At 41.8% G+C, this 23,440-nt stretch overlaps 1 protein-coding gene across 1 annotated transcript in view; it reads left to right on the forward strand.

The window, feature by feature from the left end:
• Nucleotides 1-23,440, forward strand: part of PRTG (protogenin) — a 117,137-nt gene that overhangs the window by 19,913 nt on the left and 73,784 nt on the right. The window lies entirely within an intron of this gene.

The raw sequence follows: 23,440 nt of genomic DNA on the forward strand, positions 1-23,440 counted from the left end.
GACTGGGAACGGGGAGATGGAGTGCGGGGGAGAACTGGGCCTGGCTTGGCAAAGAGACTGAGAAAAAGAACTCAGAGGGGGATGACATTGAGACAAGACAAGAACCCAGGGAGGGAGATTGGGACAGGGTGTCAGATTCATTGGAGATAGGGAATGTGGGTTGGGGGGGAGGGATGATTGGAGACCAGGGTGGAGGAGAGAGACAGATAGGATAAGGAGGCAAGAGAGGGGAACTAAGACTGGCTGGGCAAGGAGACTTGGACAAGAATGAGAAGCCTGAGGAGTGGAGACTAGACTGGGTAGATGAGGGGAATGGGGCTGGGATGAGGAGCAAGGGGTGGGGAAGAGACAGGACTGTGACAGGAACAAATTGGAGAGGGGACAGGGCAGAAGGGGTCAAGCATGTGAGGGGGATGGGACAGAAAAATCTGTGGCCACTGGAGCACACTCCCCTCCAGAGCTTGGAGTGGAGCCCAAGATTCCTGAGTCTCAACATTTCTCTGTTGGCACCAAATATCTGTGAAATCCACTGGCAAAGTGTACCATCTCCCTCTAGTGCTGGCCCACACTGAGAATGACAATCTGCTATAGGTACTCTGTCAGTTCAAGTGGCAGAGGTCTGTTTGGTGGAAGTAAAGGTTCCAACCTGCTAATGACCTATGTCAGTGGTTCTGAAACTTTTGCATTGGTGACCCCTTTCACACAGCAAACCTCTGAGTGCGACCCCTCTTATAAATTAAAAACACTTTTTAAAATATATATTTAACACTTATAAATGCTGGAGGCGAAGTGTGGCTTGGGAGCGGAGGCTGACGGCTCGCGACCCCCCTACGTAATAACCTTGTGACCCCCTGAGGGGTAACGACCCCCAGTTTGAAAAACCCTGACCTATATGAATGTCAAAATGTTGCTACTTGATAGAATTCCTGTGTTTATTTTTTCCAGTTTACTTTTTTAAAAACCTAGGAAATTACACCCCTCCCCGTGTGCACTCTCTCTCTCAACTGTGTAAAGAGAAAATTATTAAGGTTGCAAAGTCAAGCACTCTAAAGATAAGAAATGCCTTTATTAATACCTTAATTGTGTACATATGCATTATGATATAGTATTTAACTACATGATCAGATGATATTTTTTCCACAGGACCCCAGCCTCATTCAGTGCACAAGTTGGAGCTGGTCTGGGGATGAATCAAGGTTATGTAGTGAAGGAGACTGTTGTCTGTAGGATCTGTGGCTCATTTGTTGCGGAAGTTGGAAGCTGTAGTAGTCAATGAGTCAGAGGATTGCAGGAAGAGAAAGGTAGTTTCATGGCTAAGGCAGTTGAATGCCACCTTGGAGAACTGGATTCTATCCTTGCCTCTGCCACAGAATTCCTTTGTGATGTTATGCAGGTCATTTTAACCAAGATTTTCATAGTTGTGTGTTCCTCAATTGCTTGGTACCCAAATTGAGACCCTAGGGTATAATTTGCAGAAGTGCTGAGCACACAGCTACAACTGATGTCAATGGGCGCTATGCTTTGAAAATATCAAGTGCTACATAATGCTAAGAACTCTGAAAAAATCAGGTCCTAGGCATCTCAATTTGGGCAGCCAAAAGTAGTGGATACTTTTGACCTTAATCTCTCTCTGTCTCAGTTCCCAGTTTGTAATATTGGGATAATAATATCCCCTCATGTCAGAAGGGAGTTTAAAATAAATTCATGAATATTTGTGAAGTACCCAGATACTAACTACAGTGTTGAATGCCATAGAAAAGCTCCTAGGGAAATTAATAATTTTGTCTCCAGAACAGGATTTGAATTGAGGTCAGTAAATAAGACCCGTGGCCACATATTGAACAATGAGGAGAAAACAAACTATCGAATAGATGCTCATTCAGTGACCACCATCCATTCTGTTTACTGAATGAGGTGGGGATCCTGGGGAAAAAATAGTATGTGATCATGTAATTGGACTTTATCATAATCCGTATGCACAAGGGGGCCGAATGAAAGTTGCATGGGCAACCTTAATTCTGGCATTTCCTAACTTTTGAGTGCTTGACTTTGTGTTCTTAATGTTTTTAACGTAATTTGGTTGGTGTGTGTGTGTATGACAGACATAGTATAAAAACAAACAGAAACTACATTACTGGAAAATTCTTAGGCTAGTCACATTCACCACGAAATTACCTACTGTTGTATCAAATATGCAAGAGTGAATTAATTAATTCAACACATACTTGAACACTAGAATTCAGGCAAGGAGTCAGAGGAAGGGGGAGGAAATAACAAGATGGTGGAGAGCTGCTACAAATTGTGAATCAGGTTAAATAAAGGTTTCAGTTTAATCCTCCTGACTGCGTGATTCAAGATAGCATATTCTAAGGTTGACTGGTATTTAATCACGTTTGTACAATGCAATTCAAACAATAGCTAGAGTTGTGTGTCAACATGGTTCTGGCTAGCAAGGTGTAAAACAAAGTTTCTCAGACCAACATATATGGTGTAGAGCCCGTGGTGTATAGCAAGGTTTTATAAACTGGTTTATAGCTCAGTTCATCCCGGAGTTTAGGAAACCCTGTTAGCACCTTGCTAGCAAGAACCACGTTTAAGCACCCTTTTGGCTATGGTTTTAACTTGTGTGTAGTCAGGGCCTAAAGGCAGAGCATGTTCTGCTTAAGAATGCAGCCATACATTTCTCTGATGTTTTCTGCTGCTTCATATAGCCATTGCTAGATTTGCAAAATAATCCATATAGGGAGTCAAATTTTACTGATCTAGAGGAATAGAGCTTCTCTCTATATGTGTGGAACGGCTGGTTTTCCCTCACTGTACATGTATCAAGGAGGACTTCATTACTCCAGTGCAATTGTAGAGTTGTCCAGAGTGTGTATAGGTTCCATGGTTTTGACCCACTCTTTCATGTGTTGGGCTGCGTTCTCCCCACTTCTCTCATATTTAGTTCCCTTCCAGAAATACTGCAGTTCTGTGCAGAGGAGGACACTTAATCTCTTCCAAAACACCCTCCTTCCCTGTTGTAAATGGCACACTTAGGATGGTACCAGTCCGATAACTGAGTGTTTTTGTAGATAATTTCTGACACGCGCTCCCCTATGTTGCAGCACATAGCTAGAGATCCACCCAGTTGTTGTGCCAGCCCAATCCTGCTTTTTTCTAGGACAGCTGATCTTTTGGCTAGAGCACAGAACTCAGGCCTGGGAGTTGGAGGTCTGGGATTTTTTTCTGATTTGCCCCATTCCCTGTGTAACCTTGGACCAGTCACTTAACCTCTTGGGGCCCTGTTTCCCCATGTATAAAACGACGATGATGATGATTTGCTGAACTCACTGGAGTGTTGGGAGGCTGAATTCAGTTTGAAGTTCAAAGGATTATTTTATTTATTATGATTATTCCCTTTCTTGCTATTTGGTGACCAGTGAATTCTACACTGTTATGTATTTACCTAAATAAAAGTAGCTTGGCCTTTCATGAACTCACAACAGGAAAAGATGCTGACCACCTGAAACAATAATATCTGCAGTAGAATATCTTGAGAACTTGAAATAACCAAGGGGGACTGTTTCCAGGGCAGCAAAACTGACCTTTGGGTCCCAGAAGTCGGCTATTCATAGAGGCAAGGCCTTTGTCCTGCTTTGACCAGTGGTCAGTGAACTCTGGCAGGCCTTTCGGTTCACCATCTTGGCCATACACTAGCAGCTGGTGATTGATTCATTTAGCTGTCCAGATTCACATTCTTCTGTCAAGGACTTGTCAGGGGAGAAAAAGGTTCTGTGGAGGGCTATTCATTTTACTAAAAGGAAAGGGATGCATTATATGACTGAGTGGATTACTTTTGGGTCAGAAGAGTTCCTGCATTGCTCTGATTTAATTTGGCCTTCAATCAGAGAGGGATTTAGGTTTTTATCAGCACGATGTGTTGCTCATGAAGAGGACAGATTGTTTCAAATCCAGCAATGCAATAGCTTGTTTTCCAGTGTGACTCTCGTTCCCTGAGCTCAAAGGCTTCTGCCTGTGAGTCTATAGATTTTTTTGTTTGTATGTTTGTTTGTTTTTAAGGGCATGCATATTTTTTTCCCTCTGCTTTTTTGGTTAGGTGGTGTAGCAGAGAGGCTGACAGACATTTGTTAAAATGACATCACAACCAGTTTTTAAAATGCATGCTCTACAAACATTAATCCCCACAACACCTTTTAGATATGACGCTGATGGGTGCCAAAGAAAAACCTAAGGCAAGTAAAAGCAAATGAGTGTTCATCTCAATTTTAGAGATGGAGAAAACTGAAATGAGAGTAAACAGCTCAGTGTCCAACACAACGACACCTAACAAATAAGCTTCTTTACCTCACACAATACCAGTAGTCAGTTGCAAAGTTGTGAGTAGAACTCAAAAGCTTCTGGTATCAAGGTCTGTGATGCAGTCGCTAAATCCTGTGTCTTGTGAGGCATTTTAAACCATTTGTGCATAACCAAGCACTTTCTAAAATGTGCATTTTTGATGTGGACTGCAATCTGGTCCAAAGACTTTTGTCTGATGCTGCTGTCACCTTCTAGTCAAGTACTGTATTCTTTTTAGACAAAAGGGGCCATACATTTCCATTTTTTACTGGACTTCATTATCATCATCCTTGGAAACTGATTTTAGGTATCAAAGGGGATACCTTTCCCCACCCCCACAGTACTGTTAGCTTCTTTGCTCAGTCTTCCCTTCAGCTGTGTCCTATTTCTTTGAGCAATAAGATTTTTTTTTGCTGAGGGTCATTATAAACTTCTGAGGAATGAAGCATGTTGCTTGGCTCCTTCCACTGGAAATAATAGGCATTAAAGAGCAGATCCCTCCAGTTAACCTTCTGTCTCTGTTTGAATGAACGTGACAGGCTGCAACAGATGAAATATGACCTACAAGTTTCTTTTACTTAACTCATATAAACTATGTATTGTTTTGATTTGGCTTATTGAATGTATTATGTGGGATTTCTGACTGGCTTTAGGCCAAGATGTTACTCTTAGAAATACAAGTTTATAATTTATAAGAAACTGTATAGTGGGTATTATTTGGCCTGTTGTGCTTCTCTCTCTCTCTCTCTCTCTCTCCAGGGCAAAGGAGGGTTTTATACCTGAAATAAATGAGTGATATAGCTATCTTCTGAGTGTAAGGGAGGAAGGCACTCTGGGATAACCTCGCCTTGCTGAACTCTTCTCTGTTATGATTTTCTTTTATACGTGTGTCAGGAAATCTGGGCTAAGTATAACAGACTATGCTGCATAGAGCTCCTTTAGCACATTGACAGTCCCCTCACTGAAGCCTGGAAATCTTGTTTTGATCTTCTAATACAGACAATAACAACAATACATTTTCCCAGGCATCAATTCCTTTTGCCTGTACTTGATTCTTTTAGGCAGGAGAATAATGGCCTTCAAGAGCTGATCGTTGGCTCTTCTGTGTAGCAGATAACATTACCTAGGCACCTATCTGGTAGCCTCAGTTTATGGCCTTGCATTGGAGATACAGAATGAGCTCTTGAAAATCAGGGAGGAGGGGGGAGAAAGGAGAATGAAAATTCTCCAGGAGGTGTAAATGGCCTGATTTGCTAGAGGTTTAATTGCTTTATGCACATTCCAATGTGTAAAAACATTGCATTTAGTGATTGTATTTATTTTTCATTGAGCAGATAAATAATACAGTAATCTGATGTATTAGCTATATAAAACATAGGCAAGGCAAGACCGTGTACTTTGTGGGCACTCTGGTTTCTGCCATAGGCTCACTGGAAATGACCATTAAAGAAAATTATGCGATGGGTTTAAAAATAATAAATTTGAGGGGGTCTTTTTATTTGCCTTTTGTTTTTTAAACCTTTCAGGTGCACTGAGGTCACATTCTCAAGCTTTTCTCCATACCCATTGAGGCTAGACATATTCTTTTTCTAAAAAAACCCCAAAAGTTGAGATTGCCATGGAATTAAAGGATTCCAGGAATTGCAACTTTCCGAAGAAAATGAAATAATGTGAGACTCTCGATAAAAATCTCAAGAGTTGGCAACACTGGGAACAAATTTCAAATTGGAGGATTCTGTTGAATTAGCAATATGAAGATGTCTAAACCAGTCATTTCAGTATTCCTTATGCTATTTATTTTTGTTATTCCATTTGTGTTTTGTCATTGCTCCCACATATTCAGTCTTCTGCAGGTTTTGTATTAGTAGCACATGACTGCACTGTTGAAGTTGTCACAGAGAAAGCAGTTGGCTCTGGAAGATGGTTAGGGCTGTTGGCAGCCAGGAAGGAAATGGAGACAATTTAGGCTTTTGGGTCTGAAGAGGGAATGCATCTCCTCTTTGCTGGTCCCACAACGGGGAGAGAAATGTTGACATTTGGGGTGAGGGCTTGAATTCCTAGTTCCTCCTCCCCAGCAACCTTTCACAGTGACCAACGTCCCCATCCCAAATATCTGCTGTTTCGCAGTGTGTGTTCTATGATCATAGAAAATTAGGGTTGGAAGAGACTTCAGGAGGCCATTTAGTCCAACCTTCTGCTCAAAGCAGGACCAACCCCAACTAAATCATCCCTGCCAGGGCTTTGTCAAGCTGGGCCTTAAAAACTTCTAAGGATGGAGATTCCACCACCTCCCTCGGTAACCCATTGCAGTGCTTCAATACCCTTCTAGGGAAATAGTTTTTCCTAATATCCAACCTAGACCTCCCCCACTGCAACTTGAGACCATTACTCCTTGTTCTGTCATCTGCCACCATTGAGAACAGCCTAGCTCCATCCTCTTTGGAACCCCCCTTCAGGTAGTTGAAGGCTGCTATCAAATCCCCCCTCACTTTTCTCTTCTGCTCCAGCCCCCTAATAATTTTTGTTGCCCTCCGCTGGATTCTCTCCAATTTGTTCACATCCTTTCTGTAGTGGGGAGCCCAAAACTGGACGCAGTACTCCAGATGTGGCCTCACCAGTGCCGAATAGAGGGGAATAATCACTTCCCTCGATCTGCTGGCAATGCTCCTACTAATACAGCCCAATATGCCTTTAGCCTTCTTGGCAACAAGGGCACACTGCTGACTCATATCCAGCTTCTCGTCCACTGTAATCCCCAGGTCCTTTTCTGCAGAACTTCCATTTAGCCAGTCGGTCCCCAGCCTGTAGCAGTGCATGGGATTCTTCCTTCCTAAGTGCAGGACTCTGCACTTGTCCTTGTTGAACCTCATAAGATTTCTTTTGGCCCAGTCCTCCAATTTGTGTAGGCCACTCTGGACCCTATCCTACTCTCCAGCATATCTACCTCTTCCCCCCCAGCTTAGTTTCATCCACAAACTTGCTGAGGGTGCAATCCATCCCATCATCCAGATCATTAATGAAGATGTTGAACAAAACCGGCCCCAGGACCGAACCCTGGGGCACTCCGCTTGACACCGGCTGCCAACTAGACATCGAGCCATTTGTCACTACCCGTTGAGCCCAATGATCTAGCCAGCTTTCTATCCATGATAGCAATGGGTAGTGTTCATATCTCTCAGAGGTAATATTTCAGGCAGTTTGAAGGTTCAGGAAGACCTCACCACATCAGTTTCATGTGTGAACCAAATATAAAGATTTGCTTTGCAGGTGTAAGGACTGGAAACATTTTTTCCCCCTCTGGGCATGTCTACACTTAAAACGCTGCATTGGCGCAGCTGTACCTGTAAAGCTTTAATGAAGACGCTCTAAGCCAACTGTTGGCTTATTTAATCTATCTCCCCAAAAGGTGGTAGCAGGAAGCTCTCTCACCGACACAGCACTTTCTACAAAGGGGGTTAGGTCGGTGTAACTACATTGCTCAAGCGTGTGGATTTTTCACACCCCTGAGCGATGTAGTTATACTGATATAGATCTATAGTGTAGACCAGACCTTAGTGTAGATGGAAACTCAGGATTCAGATGGAAGGGAAGGGTCCTATGGCAGGTTGCATGCCTGTGGAATGCTTAGGGCCCATGTTCTGTAGTACACTGTTCCTAGTATTGCTATGCATTGATTGATGAGCTAGGGTGCAGTGTGGTGTTGAGAGGGCAGTGCAATCTCTTTAACTTAGTTTCATTTTATTTGTGGTCAGCAGTGGCTTGCTTTTCATTTTTTTTATTTTATTTATTTTTTAAAGACACACAAGACAGATCAGTAGAGGACTGATCCTTCTATGATTGGCATCAATGGCAAAACTCTCATTTATTTCAGTGGGAGCAGCATAAGGCCTTTGAGTAGTATATTAAGTTCATGCTGCATAGCATTAAAATTGCATCTTCTGCATTACACATACTGACTTTTGTTGTATGGTTTGCTTGCTCTATCCTTGTGAGTTACCCTTCTGGGTAATGAGAGAATCTCAGTGGAAGAGTTGAAAACTGGCTGCAGTTCTTGTGTTGGGTGATCTGAAATTAGGATAGTAATGAAGTTATATGCATTTTGTTAGATAATTTTGCTTGTGGTCCCATCCTTCTGTTGATGCTCCAAAGTATAAGATTGCACAGAACATTCTTCACACAACAGTCCAGCTATTAAGCCAAATTAATTCTGTATGGAATGACAACAAGTCCAAAGAAAGACATATTGTAGGATTAAGCATCAGTGCTAGAAGGCATAATCACTTGGCAAACTGCTGAAGGAAAAGCAGCCCTTGCAAAAAGGAAAGCAGTGCATTCTTTTTTTCTCCTGAATGCGCAGCAGCCACACAAGTTGAACGGCTTTGAAGCTGCTTACTGTGCACCTTTTCTATACAAGTTCCTGCATTTCTTGTCTGCAGAGGAGCTGAGGGGAACCTGATAAGTATATTAGCATTTATTGCACACTTCTATGACCACAAACTGTTGTCTGGATGATAGATAAGCTGAGAAGGGAAAAACCCAGCTGGGATGCCTTAAAAAGTGAGAAGATCAAATCTCACTTGTTGGCTTACATGATTCAGTGGAGTATGTCGTCAGCACTAGCAATAAACTGCTGAATGTATGCAGCCAAAAACTTCCACGCCTTCACCCATCCCTTTCTTTAAGGTGATGACATATGCCCAAGCGTATGCTTGATCAGTTGGAAAATGTGGTGGTGGTATACATCTTACTGCATAGTAATATTAAAAGCATGGCATCTCAGTGTGTAGTGATGTGCTAGACATAGTTAATTGAATAATTTACAGGCCAGTTACAAATGGGGGAGATTATTAGTTAGCAGTAAATTGCTGTCAGTGTTGAGGTGGTATTGAACTCAGCTAGTTTTGATTAGGAAAAACACAGGGGCATTTGTGTGTATTATTTCTGTACTTTACCCATTCCACAGATTGGAAGTATTAGTGATAAATCTTGCACCTAAGTATTTATTCAGGATCCTATTCTGAATCTGGACCTAAAAACAACTGATGTGCAAAAGAGGAAAGAGTAAAAGAAATTTAAAGACTAAAAGAGTTCCTCAAATCTCATGTTATGGATCTTAATTTTTTTATTTCAGGAAATGTTACTAGGACTCTGTTTAAGGGTTCCTTTATTTCTTTATGTACAGTCATCTGGGCTAAGATCCCGTTTATGATGGCGATATGTTAAAATATCACACATTTCAAATAATCTTTATCTTATCCAGTGATTTGAAGAGGCCAACAAACTTTAGAAAATCCTTTTGTAAGTATTACAAACTACCTGAAACTGGTAATGTTTGTCAATCTGCCTGTAATTATCTTTGAAGTTGTAATTCTTCGAGTGCTGGTCCCTATGTCGATTCCAAACTGGGGAGCTCATATGCACCATGTGCCGGGGCCGGAACTGTTCATAGTCTGTTGACCCCTGCGCGCTTTGTGTGTCAACCACATGATGCGTCCAAGGCTTTAAGAGGCTGTGCGGGTCAACGCCGCTCCAGTTCCCTTTTATTGCCACATGGCCAGAGTTGGAACCCTGTTCCTCCATGCTCTTAGTCATCTAAAAGTATTGCGTTCAACCCTTTTTTTCACTGTACATAGTTTTCCTTGTTTTTAATTAGTTAGTTGTCCATTCTTTGTCTGTAGTTAGGTTATTCGTTGGACTTTCCCCTTCAAAGGCTTCTTTCCCTTCCCTGGCCCGGGGATTATGCCCCGTCAAGGCAGTTTTAAAAATTGCGCCTCATGCCCTCGCTCCAATCAGTAACCTTCTCTTTTCTATTATTTCTATTATGATTTTTTTAAAATCAGCCTTAAACTTTAAATATGTAACCCCAGTAAGAAAAACCCTACTATTAACACTTAAGTTAGTTCTTAATTTACATCCACTATTATACTTTATAAACATTTTCTGTTACTAAGCTGACTTTCTTAATGTCCTGCAAAAATGACACTGAATAGTCCTGCTCCCTGTTTGGGGAAAGGGAGGGAGCACACTCCTCTTGTGGTCAAATGATTGCCTTTGTCTTCTGAACCTGGGAAAAATGGATCTGTACATTAACCTCCACCTCACAGACACTTATTTCAATTATTCAAGTCCACAGTTTTTTCTAAAAGGGAAAGTGTATACTGGCAATATTTGTTGTCTTTATTTACATGCTCAGTGTTCGATATGCTGTTCAATCTCTCCGTCAAACACTGCTCAGAGAGGGAAAACGAATGGGACTTAACAATATAGTGGACTTGCAGCGAGCAGCCCAGGATACATAAGGACAACAGAGCTTTGTTTATGCCCTAAACAACATCTGACAGTGCAAGCAGGAATCAGATTCAGATATTCAGTACAGCATTGAGAAATCATCACAAGAAACATGGTACCTATAGGTTATAACCTGATTCTGCAAAGTTCAAAAACACTATAAACTCTATTGATTTTTTCCATTATGTAGTTACTACTAGTACAGGGGTCGGCAACATTTGGCACGCGGCTTGCCAGGGTAAGCACCCTAGCGGGCCGGGCCAGTTTATTTACCTGCTGACGCGGCAGGTTCGGCCGGTTCGACCGCGGTTCGCCGTCCCGGGCCAATGGGGGCGGCGGGAAGCGGCGTGGGCGAGGGATATGCTGGCTGTGGCTTCCCGCTGCCCCCATTGGCCCGGGACGGCGAACCGTGGCCAGTGGGGGCCACGATCGGCCGAACCTGCCGCGTCAGCAGGTAAATAAACTGGCCCGGCCCGCTAGGGTGCATACCCTGGCGAGCCGCGTGCCAAACATTGCCGACCCCTGTACTAGTATGTGCAATGGGCATCTCTTAGTTGGGCAGGTGGCAACCAATCCAGAGCCTGGAATTTTTATGCCTAGTCCCTCCCACTGCTACAAGTAGGCAGACTTTTCCCAGTTATTCTCCTGCGTATCTCTGGAGCAGTTGGAGCTGGTACAGTCTCTCTGAACCACCAGCTGCATGTCCCTCAGATCCCAGAACCCCCCATGGAGCAAAAGAAAGCCAAAAATTCTTTTATGGAACTGGCGAGGATGAGCAGAAAAAGACCTTCCTGTCCTCCATTGTAGGCCTGTTCTGTTGGGAATGACCTCCACCCTCACTAATTCAAGCAGTTCTGCTCCAGTTAAAATGGTGGGAGTGCGTCTAAAAGTGGCACTCAACTGGGTACTTACATCCTGGAGGGATAGATCATACAGGAGATCTGATGGACACAAATTTGGAGGGATGGTCTTAGGCAGGAACTGCTCTTTTTATCCATGGAAACCTGCCACCTGAGAGCCATGATGTGAATCAGCCAGCAGCTTGTGGCCTTCTGGCTTTCTGAATTATGGGATCCTTTCTCCTCCCCTACCAAGAAAGTCCTGGTTGTTGATAGCCTTACTGGCAATCCTGGTGTCCCGTCAGGGTCTGGTCCTCTGGGCTCAGTTCCATGCCTCGACCTTCCAGCATTTGCTTTCTTCTGTCCATTCCACAGAAGTGGAACTGTAGCCTCTTCCCCTGACTGCTATCCCCAGGAAATTCCCATGGTTGGTGATTGATCAGAGCCAACTCCATGAAGAGATCTTTCTCTCCAGGACTCTCTTTGGATCCATCATCCTGGTCAAGTGAGCAGAAAACCTGGGAAGTGCGCAAGGCTCTCCGTGTTTCTGATCAGCACAATCTCCAACCAGATTGCCTAAATCACACTTGCCTTCATTCAGGCACCTTGCTTTAGAAAACAGTCTTCCATGTAGTTTTCAGGATTTGGGCCAGGACCATCCATCAGTTGCCTGAACCAGCAATTGAAATGTTCACAAGTACTGCAGCAGATACTGTGACCCCAGGCCCTGGGCTCAGAATGCATTCCTTCTAATCTTCAAGCAGGATTGTAACTCCCTGATCCTCACTGCCTCAGGCTTGCCAAGGTGAATGGGGTTTGCAGACTTCCTTAGCCTCTCCAGATGGGGAGCAGTTTTCCCCTTCCAGAAAGAAAGGATCTCCTGTCTTGAAGGCCCATTCTCCACCCTCATAATGGGATTTATTAGTAAATCCGCATGCCTAGACTAGGAATTTCACACACACTCCTCCTTTCCTGAAAAACGGGGGCCTCTTATATCTCCTGCAGAATTTGTTTGGTCTTTTCCTCCTGGAGTAAAATCTACTGAACCCTGGCCAGGAAAGCCAAGATCCAGGCCTGTGTCCTCAGTGGATGGGTGTGGAATATCAGTTGAATCTCACCTTCTAGTATCCAGATTATCCAAGATGGTTACTTATCCACCCCTTCAAAGCTCTGATTCCTGCCTGGAGTCGAAACTGTCTTCTGAACTACCTCTGTATAGACTCCTTTGAGCTCCTTCCTTTCCTTGCCCTTCTGTCCTGGAATGTGGCTATAACATTGGCCTGCACGCCATGTGCTATCTTTGCATAAGACTTTTGTAAGGAGAAAGTTTTCTCTGACTTGGCCTGGTTTCCTTTCCAAGGTGGTCTCTGCTTTCCCTCTTAACCTGGAAATTTGCCTTCTCAATTTCTGCCCAGTTCCTGAGAAAAATAGGTTTAGGAGTTTTTAGGCCAAGCCATCTTGAAGTTTATGAGGAGCCTAAATACTTACCAAAAACGTTCAAAACCATGAGTGCCTCTCCTTACCTTTTTCCCCCAAATGCCCAGGCCAGTTTACCTCAGACTTTTTCAGAAAGAGAAGATCATACCGATGAAACTTCAGGTGGATTAATTTAGTTTTGAGAAGCTAGTGGGGATGAGGGTGTGTGGTCAGATTTGGTTTTATTATGAGAAGCTAGCTCCAACCTTAACTATGGTTTAGCATCTCTTCATAATAACCAAAGTCTTCATGTGTCCTCCCCATATGGAGATTTCAGAGTGATCATTTGTCAGCTGCTGAATTAGGAGCCTTCAAGAAAGGAACAGGGAGACCTGAAAGTGTTGGAGAAAACAAATGAGATGGCACTTGATATCTCTGAGGTAACCTTTGTTCTAGGGAGCTCAGGTTGTTGACCTCTTCTCTTCTGTGTTGCATTTTCTTTGGACTGTAGCATTCTTCGATACCAGAAAAACAGCAGTTAGTTTGAGGAGTCTAGGCAGACCAAAACTTAAAGTTACTCTGCCTTGACCTCTTGGTTAAGTTATCTATTAAGCTCTATGTAAAATCTTTGATTCCTAGAATAGGAAATTTTTAAAAACAGAAAATAATCTTTGGACATTATTTTGCAAATATATTTTTAATGTATAAAAGTTAATTGTTTTGCATTGCTTTCTCAAAGCCTGTTTTTTTCTGACAAGATAATGATTTCTTTTGAGCCTCACCTCAGTTTTTTCGAAATTGACGATGAGCTGTCGTCTATCTTCATAATTACCGTGTGAATAAGTAATTTTGTGACCATCTCTTGGCAAGATTTCCAGCACAAGAGAGGAAATAGAATGTAGCAGACTTCACTTTAGGTGCCCAGACTTCAGAAAATGAAAATGTGTGCACATGTAGATGTAAAGAAACGTTTCCATAGAGCTTATGGGTAAGGTGCTCACGTTTAGTGATCAATAAGACGTAGCTGCAACTGTCTTTTGACAGTTAGGGCTACTCTTAAAATGCTGCAGCTGCGCTGCTGGAGTGCTTCAATGTAGACACTACCTACACTGATGGGAAGGCTTCTCCTGTCGGTGTAGGTAATCCACTTCCTTGCGAGGCAGTAGTTAGGTCAATGGAAGAATCTTCTGTTGATCTAGCACTCGTCCACACCAGGAGTTAGGTCGGCCTAGCTACGTCTCTTGAGTGCCTGGATTTTTTACACCCCTGAGAGACATAACTATACCAAAGTAAATTCCTAGTGTAGACCAGGCCTTAGTGAATGTTTGTTTGTATCTAAAGCTAACATTAAGTAGAAAACAAATCAGTCCAGTTGCAGGAGTTTAGCTATTTCACTTTGCTACCTGTTGCTGTAGTGGCTTATTTGAGTTAATCTATTTTCCATAAGCTTTTTGTGTTTTACTGTGGCTGTAATATTGACCCAAGGGTAATCCTAGGACAACCTTTAATAGATATCTTTCATTTATTACTTCCATATCTTCAAATCAACCATCTCTCTGTTACACGGGGTTTGTCACAGAGCAGTTAATATTTATTTGTTTTTTGGTGCTGTACAAGAGAGGCAGTCTCAAATTCAACTCTAAATTGCTTCAGTTTAAAAGACAGTGATCAGATGAAGATGCATTGGGGTCTCTACAGAATGGTGTTTTTTGAGTCTCTCTCTCTTTCTCTCTCTCCTCACTTTTTTTAAGTGTATGATGACATTAACTGACGTGGGTTACAAGTTAAATTTCTGTTAGAGTGCCATGGAGTCTCAAACTCAGCAGAGCATAGGGTTTCCCAGATGTGGTTGATTGACAGTTTATTGGAAGCCAGAACTGCAGTAAGTTCTGTGAAGCGGATCAGCCTTTAGTTTAGTGATCCAGGCCCTGGAGAAGGTTGGTCTAGGGCAAAGGTGATGAACTGAGGATAGCAGAAGGGGCAGATGGCCAGAATCCTTTCTCATTACTACATCTGGAATCCCCCCACTATTTATTGATGAAAGCTTTCTGTGATTACCTCTATAAGTAAGGCAGATTTATATCCCCCAAAATTAAAAAAACTCCATGTTGTTGAAAGCAAGGAAAATCAGCACTAAGGTTCCCAAAGGAATTGGCTCCTGGGGTAGTCTACCTGCTATTAACTGCTGGATTTTCAAACATGTACTGTATAGCTTCTGAGCTCTGATGATAATGAAATTATATATAACTTGGAGAAAAATCATGTCTGAGGAGTGCACTGCACGTGTGATCAGGATGTTTGTAGTGACAGTGTAAAAGCTCATAATCAAATCTGGCTCATTATGTGTATTTAAGCATCTTTCACATTATTGAAACAGGGTTTGCAATTCAGCTATTTATTTATCCAAGTGTTTGGACAACCTATTTTTCACCTTTATAGTTTATAGGTTTGAATTTTAGGTTGAACTAAGCAATTGGCTAACTTTACATAAATTTTGTTTTGGTTTTTAAAATATCTTTTTACTGGTATTTGTAAAACCAAATATACACCAGAGCACTCTGACCCCAACACACAAGTCATCTGCTGTAAAAACAGACCAGAGACCTAATATAATCTTAAAGGATCCAGCACCAGTTGACTTCAATGGGTTTTGGATCAGGCTCTAAGAAAGGAAAATGAAAAAAGTCCATTAACTGTTTTAAACTTCTTGGGCTCTACTCTTCCCTTGATCTATTTACACAACTCTCATTTATGTCAAATTTCCTATTGCACATACAGTCACCAAGTCCACACATCCCCACTTCAATAAAATCTACAGTCTGGCTTGGAAAAAATGTTGAGGAAGAAGAATGCAGAAATGTAGCTTTTAATATAACTAAATACACAGCTCAGGAAAATAAAACTAGTGCCAGATTTCCCTTCTATAGATACATTCCAAAAGCATCAAAATAATAGAAATCAATTCAGACTTTCAATGGTGAGCCTGTAATTCTGATTCATCTCCCTTTTAAATAATAAATTGACTGGCTGAGAGTTCAAAATGGGAAACAGGAAAAATCCTTAAAATAAACAGATTAAAAAATACCCCACATCAATTATTGATCATGTCAAATCAATGCAGCAATATCAGTCCTGATTCAGTCTCATTTAACCTCCCTATTAGTTAATTGTAATACTAAGGTAATTGCATGAGACTGGAATTTTTTCCAATACTATCTAGAATAACCTCCTTTGAAACCGTGCCTCTTAGGTGTTCCAAATATTGAAGTCCAAACATCTCTTAACACTGGTAAAGTCAGAGAAAATTCACCCTTATCCATCACTCTCATTTTAGGAAGATACAGAATTGTTGTCAGCCTTTATCCTGGCAACTTATTAAGTCTGAGCAATAGCTGGAAAAATGAGCTATTTCTTACTAACAAATAGCAAACATTCTCCAGTGGTACACTGCATGTTAAAACATACTCTTTGACATTTCCAGTTAACATAGTCAGCTGCTGAGTTTGTTACTGATGCGTACTCCTGAGTTCCGTCTGGGGGATTTAATAGGAAAGAAGGGGGGTAATTGGAATTCAGAATAAATGCTAAATAAAAGTACTTTAAAAATGTTCCATCATTGTGACGGGGTAGTCTACCATTGAGGGCAGTAGTGCCCAATGCTCAGTCTACCTCGCCACCTGGCTTGGTTCTTTGAGGGTTTGGCAGAGTCCAGTAGGTGCATATATAGAGACCTACGGTCCTGGGAATGAATGGCGGTTGGGGAAGGAATCTGGAGACCATACCTTTAAGGGCTTGAAACTTTGAAGAGAAGGCAGGGCAAGGCTCCCCTCTCACCCAACCAGTTGCTTTCCTGGGGTTGGAAGTGGATTTGGATTCAGTTTAGTCTGAAGAGCAAATGAATATTAAAATTGATTTAACTTGAAAACTAGACTGTCTTGTGTGTGTAAGTAAGGATGAATATACAATTTCCTGTTCTATTGAAATAAATGTATCCTATTCCTATCCACCTCAAGCACATGGGATACAATATATAGTAATGTTCAGGTGGTTGGAACAGGCTTATAAATTGTTACCCTCCTCCCGTAGGGACTTCAGGAACATTTCCAAGGATTCAAGTGAGCAGAATATGTACTGTAGTGGCTGTGAATAAGCTCAGTGTTTGCAGTGTCCCTATATTTTACCCTCTATGTCCATTTCTGCTGATAATAACAATCGATAAATGAATTGGGGAAAATTCAGGAAATGAATTAAGGGACAGCTATACTTCTCTTTGTTTTTGCTTTGCCATCAACTTCTTTTTGTAATAGCACTCTGAGAAATTAAATGAGTTAATCTACAGTGGCCTATTACATTGCTATGTTTGGAAAACATTCACCTGCAATAAAATAATGTACATAAATGTTTTATAATCAGGTTTAACCTTCTGGCATCACAGATTAAGAATCTCATCCTATGAGGTGCTGAATGCCCATCGAAATTGCTTAGGATCTCATAAGAGTTCTCACCCCCTTGTAGGATCTGGCTCTTAGTGTCTTCTCAGTACGATATCCACCTCCACCACTAGAGTCAGGAATACCAAGAACAGTGGAAAAACTAGCAAAATATATATTTTACTGTTCAGCATGAATAGCAAGAACTTGGCCTGTGACTCTTCACACAGCTGAATAAAATTTGTGCCGTTTTTTTTCTGACTAATGTGTATTTTTATCACTAATCTCTTTCCGAAGGATAGCCTCTTGTGTGTATATATAACTCTAACATAAATGGAAAATTAGCTTGTTTGTTTGTTCAAGTTCCAGCAATCCCAATGTAACATATTTTATTCCTTTGCAAAAATACCTGATTTCAAAGATCTCAGTGAAAAAGCAAGGATATAGGAAAAGGAAATTTAATCTGTGAACAGAATTTCATTTTATTAAATTTATTATCAAGAAGTTTTGGTTGTGGTAATGTATGCATCTGATATAATTTAAAAGTAGCTGCTTCCAGAGAGAGCCGTGCTTTTAATTAACTAAGACATTGCTAAATCTCTGCTAATCTAAGAAGAAAATTTCATAACAGGTAAGTTTCACTTTTTGTTTTTTGAGTTATCTTTTACTATTTGTTCTTCTAGGGCAGTGGTTCTCAACCTTTCCAGACTACTGTACCCCTTTCAGGAGTCTGATTTGTCTTGTGTACCCCCAAGTTTCACCTCATTTAAAAACTACTTGCTTACAAAATCAGATCTAAAAATACAGAAGTGTCACAGCACACTATTACTGAAACATTGCTTACTTTCTCATTTTTACCATAAAATTATAAAATAAATCAATTGTAATATAAATATTGTACTTACATTTCAGTGTATTGTGTATATAGAGCAGTATAAACAAGTCATTGTCTGTATGAAATTTTAGTTTGTAATGACTTCGCTAGTGCTTTTTATGTAGCCTGTTGTAAAACTAGGCAAATATCTAGCTGACTTGATGTACTCCCTGGAAGGCCTTTGGGTACCCCCAGGGATACATGTACCCCTGGTTGAGAACCACTGTTCTAGGGCAGCCTGGCACACTGACCTGCTTCCTCCCTACCATTAGATGGAGACAATCTAAAACAGGCTTTTTAGGGTGATGTCACTTCCTTTTATAGAAGGAGCTTAGCAGTTCACAACTGTTTGTCTCCAGTAGTTAGACGAGCTCTCTTAATGGCTATGCAGAAAAAGAATGAAGATCGGAAGGAAAGGTGATGCCTGGGAGGGGCAAGAAGGGTCACATGCCCCTCCCCAGATGTTTGTGGTGGGGCACATTCAGCAGGGAACCTTAGCAGCGAAAGGAGCAAAATGTGGGTCCATCGGGCAGCCCCGTGCCGGCAGCTCCTCTGGCGCAGCTGTACGACTCTCAGCCCCTCCCCCAGCTCTTCCACACAGCTGTGTCTCTGGGGTTTGTACAGCCCCGCCGGAGAACAGGGCTGGGGGGGCGGGGCTAGGAGCTGTACGGGCACAGCCATGTGCTGGAGGAGCTGCCGGTGTGGGGCCGCCTGGCAGCCCCACATTCTGCTCCTTTCATCACTGTGGTGATCCTCTCCCCCTCCCCCCGGTAACATGGGATGGGGAGGAGACGGGGAGAGGCTGGGCCCCCCGGGTTGGGGGTGGGGTAGGGAGGAGTCACATGGGGGGGGTCACATGCCCCCCTTAAGCTGGTTGCCCCCCTTTGTGTCCCTCCCATGAGTCACCCAACCAGACTTCAGAAACTGCTTCAGAAGAATCTACAGGTTGGCCAAGAAGACCCAGTGAGCCAAATGTGTTGAGTCTAGATATAGATACCTGTGTCAGGTTGCATTTCGGAGAAGGCATCCTGTGCCAAGGTCCAAAGGATCATAAATATCCATTTCCCCTTGGACTTAAAGCATGTCCTTAGTGAAATGACAGAATGGAGAGAGAGTGGGTGCATCAGGTAATCTCCACCATGATCGCCTCATAAAGCCTCCATGTCCTTGGCATGCTTCAGATTGTGTAGGACATGTTCAGCTTGGTGGAGAGAGTGCCAAGTAATTTTCTCCTGAAAGGCGCATGGTGTTATGGTAGCTCTTCCGTATATCAGGGCAACTCAGTGATGCCCCCATTTTAGTATGACACTGCCACTCTGACTATGGATGAGTGAAAATCACTAGAGAACAACATGATGTGTTTCTCCTTGCATTCCTTTCACTGAAGCTAAAGTGCTGCCTCCACATTGCAGTGCATTATGGTAGAAATATCTACCTCATCTCCAGGTTGGTTTCCAGATTATATATCATGTTGTCTTTACCTGCAAAAGTGTTTTTTCTATTCTAGTGGCCTAATTAATTAATAATCAAAACGTGCCTGCTAGCTAATACATCCACAAACTTTGTTTCGGTTTACCTTTTTGTTTTGTTTTGTTCTTACTGCTTTAAAAGGGACAGGCAGAGTGGGCAGTGAGAGAGAGCTGGCAGGCACTTTGCGGATTTGCTCCACATAAGTGTTGGTGCATTTTAGTACTGTCCCCCATCACTGCAGCGACTCTAGAAATTTGGTTCTGGGCTTCTGCTGAACAGACGCTGCCCAGTTGTGTTGAATCCCTTGGAGGTTTTGTGTTCCAGGCAAATGTCCACACAGGACTATAGTAAAATCATCAAATGTATTTGATTTCTGAACAAAGCCAGTTGTGAACAGGACTCTAGAGGGAAAAGACAAGCCTAGTAACCCCCTTCACTAATAAATACAGCCACAAAGCAAAGGATGAGTGGACTACTACAGAAAATAAAAGATAATAAATGGGAAGAGGAAGGAACTATCCCACTCCCTAGTTTATGAATTTTAAATTGTTTTGAGATAAAGTTTCATGTTAAAACATAAAACAAGTTCTGGATGTGAGAGTTTTTATTGGCCTCTAACATAATTTTACCCTCAGTGTTTATTTTTTGTTGCAGGCCTGATGGTACTGAATCCCATCCACTTACCTTCAATTCCCATTGAAATTAATGTATTCAGTACTCTGATGGGATTATTGTATTAGTTTCAAATACAAAAGCAGAAGGGGTCTGTATGTCCCCTGCCTATAACACAAATTCTGGTTGAAGTCAGGCTGCTGCAGTGTTGTTCAGTAAGCTGAGAGGAATACATCTCCAGCCCTTTGGGTACCATACATTCTATTAGATCACACTCACTGTCCATGTGCTGCTGAGTCAATTGATGTGTAAGGGAAGAGCCCTTAGCAGCTTACTGGAAACATGGAATTTTAAATGCCTCAAGAAGCTGTCATCTGCCAGCATCCTGGAAATCATTCTTGAAAAGTGTTTGCAGTCTCCTGGAGAGATTTTTGTTGTATGGAAGGTCAGCTGGGGACTAGGATATTTATATGCTGGAGTCTTTTATAAACACCATGAACTATATACAGGAACATAATCCATTGCTTTGATTATAAATTGTTTTATGATTAAAAGGAAACAACATTTAATTTGAAACCATCTTTTTTCTTTGTATCTTTTTTGTTCTTTCTACACAGTTATCAGCTTTCCAAAAAAGCACAGCTGCTTTTACTGCTGGTATATTGATTTAGTCAGATTTCTCTTCTCTGAAATGATTGAGAGGTTTAGGGTCATGCAGTTCAGACATCTGTAAAATAAATTTGGTATCTTGAATTCAGCTATGTTTTTAAATAAGTAGATAGATTAAAAATAGTATTAAATATTTCCCGAAACCTTATCTATTGTTTTAAAATGCAACAAGGATATCATTCTTTCTGATATAATTGAACAGTTACCAAGACAGCAAAGGGAGAATCTGTGGCTCTCTTTCCTACAAGGAATTGTGATTCTCCCCTTCCCCCTCCCCATTTTAGTTAAATGGGCTAAAGATTTCTATCATCTTGTCGCTTTTTATCTCAAGTAACAGATAAAGTATATTGACTTGCTGTGCTTTGAAAAGAATACAGATATAGCAGAACACCCATAAAACTACCCCTTTCTTCCTGAAGTAAACACATCCGCTTTACAGATGGGAAAAAGTATGTAAATGAGGATTCGAAGATATAGCTCCTGGTTATTTTGGCAGTGTTACGCTTCCTAACTTGTTTTACTGAACTCCTGCAGTCACTGATATTTACATATTCCACTTAGTGCTGCTTCTCTTACTCTTTGTTTCTTACTTAGATATCCTTTCATTTATGCGCTATCCACAGTATCTTATCTACATAGGTTTTAGGGTTTATTGATGCACAGCTTACTGCATTGATAAGACTTCAGACAGAGAAGAATAGTGTAAAAGAAAAGGGGGGGGGGTGAAGGAGGGAAGGCCAGCTATGCAAAGACTCATCATGCCATAACATAGCAATGGAAGCGTGTAACATAGCTATGGAAGCATACGTGCCCTGATATGTTTGAAAAGCCTAGTAGACAGATTCTGGAGATTTCCTGGGGGATAGAATAATTTGCATTGGGAAGGGATCTCTAGTGTGTCATCTACTCCCTGAGATCTGGCAGGATCAATTTTATGATGCTTAAATACTCTGATAGATAGGTACCAAGTGTAGCTTGTTCCCTGGCCTAATGGTTCTTATGGCTATAAAGTTTCCCTTCAGTAGTTAACCTAAATTTCCCCTGCTGCTGCTAAAGCCCATTACTACTTGTTCAGTCATCACTGATTAATGAGAATAATTGGTCTCTGTCCTTTCTAATATCTCTTTGTATGTATTTGTAAGACAGTTATGTCTCCCTTCAGCCTCCTTTCCTCTAGACTAATCATTTCCAATTCTTTTAATCGTTTTCCTCATAGGTCTGATTTTTTTAAACCTCTTATTTTTGTTGCACCACCTTTAAACTCCTCCTAATCTATCTGTCTTTTAAATTGTGACTTAGCCAGAGCTTAGTTAAAGTTTATCTTAAATATTTGCAAGAGAAGGTATAAGAAGCCATGTTGCTCATGGCTAGCAAACAAGTATCTCTCTTCAGGACAAGCACATCCTCATTGGTGTGTCCCGAACAACCCACTCCACCATGCAGCACCGTGTGAAATTTACCTCTGACCAACACACAGTTAAAAAGCACTAAGGGCCAATATGGGAGGGGAGGATATATGTAGATATTAAACAAATATCTGCAGCCCTACAATGTCCGATGCAAACAGAGATTGACTGTTCTTTATTTAACTATTGCTATTATTCAGATATAAATTGGCCTCACCCCAAGCCCCAGAAGTGAGCACACCCAACTGCAAAGTTTGAGGAAATTTGGATTCAGATCCAGACATTGTGGATCATGCCCATCTCTAAATATAAACTTGCAGAGAATATCTCCTTTAAGTTGCCCTCTAGGAAAGGTGGGGATGGTGCCTTTTTTCTCATTTTCCCTGTAGGCCAATTTACAAGGAATATCATTGACTATGATCCTGTTTCCAGGGTTACACTTCAGATTACCTTGATTTGGTGCAAATTACTGTGAAGCAACTAGGAAACACTGCAATTTCCATTAAATACAGTAACTCCTCACTTGAAGTCGTCCCGGTTAACATTTTTTCGTTATTAGGTTGCTGATCCATTAGAGAACATACTCGTTTAAAGTCGCACAATGTTCCATTACAAGGTTGTTTGGCTCGCCCCGCTCTGCCCACCCAGCGTTTCAGCCGGGGAGCGGGCAAGCCTCCAACCCCGCTCCCCGGCAGGAATGCTGGGCGGGCAGAATGGGGCAAGCCCCCGCGTCCTGACCCCGCTCCCTGGCTGGAATGCTGGGCGGGCGGAGTGGGGCAAGCCCCCATGCCCCAATCCTGCTTCCCCCCTTCCTCAACCAAGCTTCACAATCATCATTGGTGAGTACAGTATTAAATTGTTTAAAATTATTTAAAACTTATACTGTATATGTATATAACGTCTTTTGTCTGGTGAAAATTTTTTCCCTGGAACCTAACCTCCCCTATTTACATTAATTCTTATGGGGAAGTTGGATTCGCTTAACATCGTTTCGCTTAAAGTAGCTGTCATAACTATAAAGGGAAGGGTAACAGCTCTCTGTGTACAGAGACTCCAAATCCTTTTACCTGTAAAGGGTTAAGAGGCTCGGGTAAC

This window comes from Terrapene carolina, unplaced genomic scaffold (assembly GCF_002925995.2).
Source record: "Terrapene carolina triunguis isolate 2854851 unplaced genomic scaffold, T_m_triunguis-2.0 Scaffold67, whole genome shotgun sequence".
Classification (NCBI taxonomy): Eukaryota; Metazoa; Chordata; order Testudines; family Emydidae; genus Terrapene; species Terrapene triunguis.